The sequence below is a fragment of the Etheostoma cragini genome, chromosome 18 (genome assembly GCF_013103735.1).
Source record: "Etheostoma cragini isolate CJK2018 chromosome 18, CSU_Ecrag_1.0, whole genome shotgun sequence".
Lineage (NCBI taxonomy): Eukaryota > Metazoa > Chordata > Actinopteri > Perciformes > Percidae > Etheostoma > Etheostoma cragini.
Window position 1 is genome coordinate 6,158,060 of NC_048424.1, and position 9,089 is coordinate 6,167,148.

The window sequence follows — 9,089 nt, forward strand, 5'->3', positions numbered from 1 at the left end:
TAACGCTACAGCTCTTGAGCATCTCCATGGAAACAGGCTGGAGAACAGCATATCCCACTCGACATACTGTCAGAGAATGAAGATGAATCCAGTACTCGTTAGGGAAGCCAAATCACACCACACACCAGGCGGCTAATTCCATTATTACTTCCAACAGTTTTTTCACCCCAAAAAACACACACACCTGGATGAGGGGTTTCCTCATGCTAAAAGTAGTCAATACACTCCAACTAGCTTATTGAACTTCAACAAGAGAGTCTCTCCTCAGGCTGATCAATGCAGATTGTATGATTTCAGTCAGTCTCATCCTTGCTCGTCATTGATTTTCCGTCAAACACCTCACAGTTACCATTTTACCTCCTGGATTTAGTATGGTAACTGACAGATAACATGCAAAGTAGAAATCATTCTCAAGCCCAAAACGAAACACAAAAGACGGGGATTCAATCTAAAAAATAATAATTCTAAGAAATCTTCTAAGAATTTGCTGTTGCTGCTGCCACAAAATCCTACAGAGCCAAAAGCTTCCGAGTGTAGAGGTTGTTTCAAACTGATGTTTAACAAAGCTGGCGTTTGTTGTGTTAATTAATGTTGCAAAAAGAAAATTAAGGTTGACACTAACCAGCACTCACTTACAGTATGTGGTGCAAAGCATTCATGCTATCACTGCTTTTCTGACTAACATCCACCCCGTACGGTTTCATGGGAAGAAAATAAAATTAGAAATTTGACAAAACTTCTCTGTGGCTCAGCTCATGTATTCTGACCGATGTCCCATGACGATGGCAACCAACCTCAAAAACTGAACACTCCTTTACATGGACCTTTGAGCCGGAATAAGACTACTGTCATGGATGTAAAGCCATTAGATGAGACTCCTCGACGTTCGGATTGGAAAACTCAACCTCCTGCTTGTCTTGAAGATTATGAAGTCCAATATACTGGAGTGAAAGGTGCTGCTTGCCAGACAGTATGCCCACATCATACAACAGACACACATTGGCGCAGGATGACGGTAATGGGCAAGATGAGATGAATGATTCTCTTGTGCCTACTGGTCATGTTGAAATCATAAAGGAAATTTTAGTGACAATGGGGAGTATTCAGCGTATGATGGATAGATCGTCTACTCCTTATTCCTCCTGTTCATCCAGGCCTGCGTTATCTACAGAGAGCAGACACTGTTGTTGCCCAACAGCAGTTTCCCAAGCACAACGGCAAGCTGCTCGAAGTGTTAAACTGCAATATTGCTCTTCCTCCGGTCCACCAGTGACCAGACATCATCCTGCTGCGATGTCTTCAAGTCTGCCCTATTAACCTGACTTTCTTAACTTTGATAATGCAATTCCTTCAGCTGGTGAACCTGGACCAATACTTTCACAAGAGCTGCCAACCTCCCTGTTTTCCTGCAGCACCAGCACAGGTTAACCTACAAAGTCCATGTGCTCAGCCTCTTGTTTCCTTCTCCTCCCAGCAGAGGCAGTATTCCCCTTAAGGCCTCAGTCTTCTACATCTCATAATCACCACAGTGACCTTTGGCAACCCCTACTGGCAGAACACATGTATACAACCCTGAGGGTCCTTCTTTCCTAGACCTTTCTCAAGAGGATGCAATGCAGTACACGATGTTACGGATGGCACTCTGTAATTTACTTAACCCTAATGAAACCGAGCATTTCAAATATCGTGTTCTCTTGGATCATCTCAAAGTGGACCAAGCCAAACAACTAGCTCTTGCCTTTTCCTATGCTTCTGACCCATACACTCAAGCCATCAATGCTTTTGATGAACGTAATGGGCAGCCTAGACAACTAGCACTGAAGGAGCTCAGAAACATTTAATCTCCCTCCTTTCAGAGTAGGAGGTGTTCATGGTCTTGATAACTTTGCTCTTTGTGTATAAGCACATGTTAGTCTGCTTAGCACTACAGAAAATCAAGGACATGCAGAACTTATCTGTGACTTGTGAACTTCTCATCTGGATTGTCTAATTAAAAAGCTGCCTGCAGAACACTCCAGTCACTTTAGACGGCATGTCTACAGAAACCAAGGTATCATGAAGTATGACTTGCTTGTGTTTTCATCTTGGTTGCAATCTGAAGCTAAGTGTCAACCCAGAAGGACATTTCCATCTTCAATGAGCAAAGACTTTCCCTTAAGTTCATACCTGCTCCAACCACAATTCTACATGGGGCACAGAAACCAAATGAATTCACGCCAGATCCAGAAATCATTCCAAAGTCAAGACCAACCTGTGCGTACTGCCAATCATGTGAACATCGTATCAGCAGATGTTCTGAGTTCACAGATTCAAGACAAAAGCTCATAAGGTAAACAGGATAAAGGAAAATGAACGCTGTTAGCAATGTGCTCGCACTCACCAAGCCGCTAAGTGTGACCTGCAGAAGTTCTGTGCCACCTGCAAAAGAAGACATCTACAAATACAGTGTGAGGTGACTACTCTACGACATTGTATCTGGACTGACCGAGTGACTGCAATGGTGTACTCCTGAAAGTTGTAAAAGTGCTTCTTCAAAATGGAAAGAAAACTTTGGAAACTTATGCTGTCCTTGGTGATGGTTCTCAACGTACCATTCTTCTGCAGTCAGCTACTCAGCATCTCTCCTGGAAGGTAAAGCGGAAAACATATTGCTCAGAACTGCTCGCCAAGATGATGAAACTCTTCTCGGCTCATCTGTAAGTTTTCAGCTTTCTCCTGTTGCAGACCCTGAGAAGATTTTCACCATCAATCATGCCTTTACTGCAAGCCAGTTAGCACTCTCGGATCACATATACCCTGTGCTTTCTCTTCAAAGGCAATGCCAGCATCTCTAAGGCATTCCGTTACCATCAATTAACAAAGCATCACCACTGCTGCTTATAGGCTCAAATCACATCCACGTATTTACTCCAATTGTTCCTATCAGACTAGGCCCTGCTGGGTCACCAGCAGCTTTCAAAGCCTGTCTAGGAGGAACACTTCAAATTCCACTCCCCTTCTTAGGCTAGCCAATTCTTCTCTTCTGAACATTCCTTATTCTGCAGTTATGTCACGACTTTGTAACACTGTGTTTCCATTGTCCAAGGAGCCAGAGAAAGCCATATCCTACTGTGATCAAATCACAAAACTTAAGAAGGCTGATAATGTGGCCAAGCTGACTACTGAAGAGGTTCACTGCACCAAAGAAGCTTGGTACATTCCTCACCATATGGTAAGCATAACAACAAAGGCCATGTTGTGTTTGACTGCACATTCACTTTCCAAGGACAAGGCCTCAACAAGAATCTTTTACCAGGACCAATCCTTGGGCCGACACTCCTTAGGGTACTACTTCGCTTCAAGCAACATGCAATAGCAGTAAGTGGTGACAATAAAGGCATGTTTCACCAAATCCATCTTCTGCCTCAAGACAGGCCCCTTCTCCGATTCTTTTGGCGTGATATGAACCAAGAGGTTCCCTTAGTGTACCAATGGCAATTCCTTCCCTTCTGTACCACATGTAGTCCCTGTTGTGCAATTTCTGCCCTACAGAAACATGTGAAGGACAAAGAACCTGATAAATTGGTGCAGAATTCAGTAACTCAGTGCTTCCATGTTGACAATTGCCTGCAAGGCTTCCCATCATCCATCAGCACAAACACTTCTTGACAAATTAAAAGCCACCCTTTCATCTGGAGGTTTTGACCTCTGTCAATGGACATGCATTGATCCTGCTGTGATCCACCATTTACCACCTGAACCAAGAGCTGACAGCAGTGAACTTTTGCTCTCTGAAGGCTGTGCTGATCCCCAAAAACCCACACTAGAATTGCTGTGGGACAGTAAACCTGACCTCCTCAGGTATGAATACAGAACCTTGGAAGCACATGCAGTACCTTAACAATACGTCACATCTACAGAGTTCTTGCTCGTCTGTATGAACCATTAGGCTACCTCCTACCTTTCACAACTTGTGCAAAAATTATGGTTCAACAACTATGGAGAAAGGAACAATAATGGAACGATCCAAGGAACCAACTTCAGACGAGGAAACAAAGAATTACAGAACGCTTTACATAACCTTTCTCCCATTCTCCAGTCAATCCTTCGGTGGGTTGTGGGAGGGGGAAGAACGCTGTGTAAAAAGTGCTCTCAGGACAGCCATTGGTGCACAAATGGTTACTGAAGAAGTTTGGAGAACAGCGTTATTGAAATTGAAGGCGTGCTCTCAGTACAGCCATTGGTGCACAAATGGTTACTGAAGAAGTTTGGAGAACAGTGTTAATTGAAATTGAAGGCGTCCTTAATTCAAAACCACTTGGCTATGTGTCTTCAAATATTGCAGATGTTGATCCAGTCACCTCCAACCTTATCATCATGGGACGACATGATGCTGCTTCTGAGAAGAACCGAGTCTGGGTAGGACACTAGTGTCCGACACTAGTGTCCTACCCAGACCAGAAGACGGCATTGGCGCCATGACCAGATAATGTCTGGCTATTTCTGGAAACACTACATCAAATCCTATCTACCATCACTTCAAACACGGCACAAATGGCAGTGGGGCAAACCAGATCTGCAATTAAACTCTGTTGTGGTGATGATTGACTCCCAGATACCAAGAGTTCTTTGGCCCATAGGAAAGGTGACCCGCCTCCCACCAAGCAAAGATGGCCACATTAGGAAAGCTACAGTTACAGTGAAAGACAAGTCCTATGTCAGACCTGTAGTTCACGTAATCCCCCTTCTTGGCCTACCTGATGACCATTAATTTTGGTTTGGTCTGTAATCACATTTCTCAGTAGAAGTCTGTGGTTGGCTGTACAAAAGATCCCTATTTCTATCGTATTGTGACACTTGCTTTCCACACCTACCTCACTCCTTTCCTCTTCTGTCTTCACCACAGATTGTTTTTTGCTTCTACCTTAATTACCTGATTGAGTTCACCTGGTCACTCCTTATTTAAACACTGCACTCCTTCTCAGTCTTTTCCACACCTTCACATGGGGTGGCAGCTGGTAAGGAGTTTTACTTTGTACCTTATTTCTTGATAACATTATTCATCTAATTACTTTATGAACATGTGAGAATATTGACTTAAGTTCTGATTTCTATTTGTTTCTTCCTAGATTCTCCGACCTAGAGTATGTGTTTCTGTTCTTTTGTGTTTTGTTATGCATTTGCATCATTCAGTTTTATTAAATAAAACTTCTGTTGAATGGATAAAACTTCTCTGTGGCTCAGCTCATGTATTCTGACCAATGCCCCATGACGATGGCAACCAACCTAAAAAACTGAACCTTCCTTTACAGATAACATTCAGTTACATCTCCTGATGTAAATGTAGGACACAGTTACCCACTCAGGTCAAATACGAGGAGAGTACGTGTTTCCACATGTTCTAAGTACAAAACAATAAATGGTATCAATTGTGCTTTCTGCTGCCAATATCCAGCTCACTCCTCTGAATGCTCTCTATATTCAAACTCATATTCACTCTTCCACTCACTCGTACACCCACACAGCTTCTCTTGCTACCTAACATGGTATTGTACCAAGCACCACTAGGAGGGATTAAAACTGGGAACCATTTCTGGAGATTCTGGTTTATTTCCATCCAGCTTCTCTTCAGTTTTGCCACAAGACTGAACATCAGGTGTCCAGAAAACATTAAGATAACAGAGCTCAAATGTGAGATTATGCTGCTTTAATCGTCTTTATATCGCCGTGAATAGAATATTCTTGGGTTATGGACCATTGGTTGGACGAAACAAGAAATGGTGACATATTTCACAATAGACTGCTATTTTATAGACAAAATTATTTGATTAAATAATCTGGTCATTAATAAATAAATTCATAGCTCTCCTCAATACATACAGGGAGGGAAAGTACAGTAGACATGTGTTTGATGTTCAAATATTGGCTATACAAAGAAGCTATGCAAGTGAATTTTAATTAATTTTCAAACACTGGAAAAACAATTGTGTATTTTCTCTTCTCATGTTATCTTCAACCAAAAATATCAGCTGCGTCGATCTGCAGTGATATCATCTGCAACGTGAAACTCGCTGAATACTTTAATCGGCAACCAAACAGAGAAACGTGGTTCGTCAATTGCACGCCACAGTGTAGGCCCCTATTGATGATAATTTGGCTATTTCAAAAATGTTGGGTTTCTGCAGGATGTCCCATGTAGCGCTAATAACGGTTCTCTCTGACCAATCAGTGGTCTGCAATGTTTTAACTCTACCTGTTAGTGTCAGCTCAGCTTGGTTGTAACCTCAACCAAGGTGATACTGAAACAGTAACAGGTACTAGCCAACTTTTGCTTAAGGAAAACCAAAGACGAGCAAGTCCAGTAGAGTTGAGTAGAGCAGAGCCGTGCCATGCAGTGGAAACAGTAAGACATTTATCTGAAACAATGTGTGTACAATAGTCTACAATCTTTTTAGACATTGACATTAAGCAAGAGAAAATACTAAGGTGTCACTAGAAAGATGCAAGAGAGTCACAGGACAGAGAAAAGATGTGAAATTGGAACAGTTTGAGATCTAAATAGGTAAGCTGCTAAAAGAAACCAAATCCTGAATCATTAAAAAGTAAGTTAAATGCTGGATCTGAAGTGTCACTCCCTGAGGTGGTTGTCATCAATACTTTAACTTTTCACTGTTACTGATGCATTTCCATCGTTGAAACCAAGTAGTCCGAGAAACCATGTCTCAGTGGAAAAAGCAGTTTTCTGCAGCTCAGTAGACAGACTGACACGTTTTAAATGTTCTATCTGTTTATTTGGGAATTAATACTAGGTTCAGTGATTATAACATGCATAGTCATCACCACCATGAATAAAGTGGTGCCTCCAACAGAAACCTAGCTTCTTAATAGAAAATATGAAAAAGAAGTCATTCGAGCAGTGTTTCAACGGATGTCTTGTTCACGTTTAACACCTGGATAAAACAACAAAAAAGCTATATTAAAAATAATTCTGTGGATAACCACTATAAATTCCACTGCTCTTTCTATTGTCGTCCTGCTATGCACTCAGCAATGAATCAGCTCGTCAGTTAACGGCTGGTTAATCATTCCATCCTGACCTCCAAACCAATGCAGCAAAGCAAAGAGAAAAGATGCCATCAACCACCAGATGTACTGTAGCTTTGATCCTAAAAACAAACACACACTCTTTGTGAGTAAAACAAAGAGGGTATATGAACAAATTAGTTATTTTATTTACTCTGTCAAACCTCTGATCGCCCGTTTGCAGAAGAGGACGCAAAAGGCAAACTGTGGTGTTCAACAGAGATCTTGAACATGACATCTAAAATAATCTCCAGCATGCAGAATGTTTCATCACAGTTAATCAAACTGAACCATTGTGAAATCCACTGCCAGGTGTCAGCAATGAAGGGTGATGCTAAAAGGAGCAATATTCCATTAGCCCCATCTGTTAATCAAACCATCCATCTTTCCACCTGTTAAGGTACTTGGTCCAGATCTGAACAACTACTGGCCAGATTTTCAAATTTGGTTGGTGTTCATGGTCCTCAGAGGATTCACTGAAAAGATTTCACTGAAAAAATCCTTTTTAAATTTGCTTCAAATTTACTGTAGATATTAATGGGCTGCAGAGGCTGAATCTTAATGTTTTCTGCTATTCTCAAATAAGGATATTTCATAACGTAACAGGCAGATTACCATGAAATTTTAAAATGACATTCATGCTACCAAAGGGATAATAAACCTTTTTTGACATTGAGGGAAATTAGCTTGGCTTAGCACAACGGCTGAATATCGGGAAACAGCTAGCCTTGCTCTGTCCAATTGTAACAAAATCAGTTCGGACCAACTTTCTGCATTCTGTGCATAGCTGCTGAGTTGTACCATTTCCATTCTTATTACTATTAAAGGTCTGCGTCAGTCTGGTGTTCCAGGCATTTGCTTTTCAGCTTTTTCTTGGGCTTTAGTATGGCGGATCTCCTCTCTTCAAAATAAGTATACATTTTATTATCTTTAACTACTTGTCAAGAAAGCAAATAAGCATATTTCTTAAAATATTGAACTATTAATTTAACCATTGTAGCAGTAGGTCTCAAACAAAATTAGTTGGTAAGTATGTTGTCCATTTCGCCCTACATTTCCGTGTCTGTTGTGTGTAATAAACATTGCAGCCTCAAGGGGATCCTGGCGGGGCATTCCACACTTTATTCTTGTTGGGAGCTGCAAGAATCGGCTAAATGAGGCGTTTCAGGATGCCAATGTATCTGCTGGACAATCGGAGCAGTAAAAAGCTGCCGGAAGATGCAAGCAGCTGAGACTCTGCTCCTCTGAGATCCTCTTCTGCATCCTAATGCCACGCATGACAAATGACCACCTCAGACACCTTACTACACATGAAACAGCTTGATTCAGTCCACACAGCTGTCTGAGTGAGCCTGTATTTATGCATATAGGTGTGCCTTTAGCTTACTGTTTGTACAGTGTATCAGGAGAAGGAGCATGTTGCAAGGGCAAATGCTACATGCACAGTTTGTGTGTGTGCTTGCATGTGTCAAGACACAACAATTAATGCGAGCATATGTCAGTTCTCTGCTGCATATCACTACAGTTATAAAAGAACCTGGCATGCTATCTGATCTATATCCAAACATGAATGAGCATGAATGTACATACAAATTTTAACTGTGTGCTTTTCCTTCTACTTTTTTCAGGTTACATCACAGTTGTGATTTTCTGGGCACACACATCCAGGAGCTAAACGGAGCGCAAGACACTGTCAAAGGTTTCACCAAAACACACACACACACAAACACACACACACACACATCCTGTCAAACAGCTGAATGCAGGATTTGGACATTGCTGCAGCACCAGCTAGTCTCTTATTATGCCATTAGGAAGTGTGTGTGTGTGCATGTGTGTGTGTGCGTGTGCGTGTGTGTGTGTGTGTGTGTGTGTGCATGTGTGTGTAAGGTGAAAGTGATAAACCATTAGGTCACTTACAGGTGTAGGCTTTGAGGCTTTAACATGTGATTAAGAGATTTAACAATTTTAAATTGATCACACTGTTTAGCTGTTGACCAGCAGGCCCCCCGAATTCACAGATGGGG

General features: G+C 41.7%; 1 protein-coding gene across 3 annotated transcripts in view; it reads right to left on the reverse strand.

The window, feature by feature from the left end:
• The window catches only part of LOC117961126 (disks large-associated protein 2), a 96,125-nt gene that overhangs the window by 79,598 nt on the left and 7,438 nt on the right, over window positions 1–9,089 (reverse strand). The window lies entirely within an intron of this gene.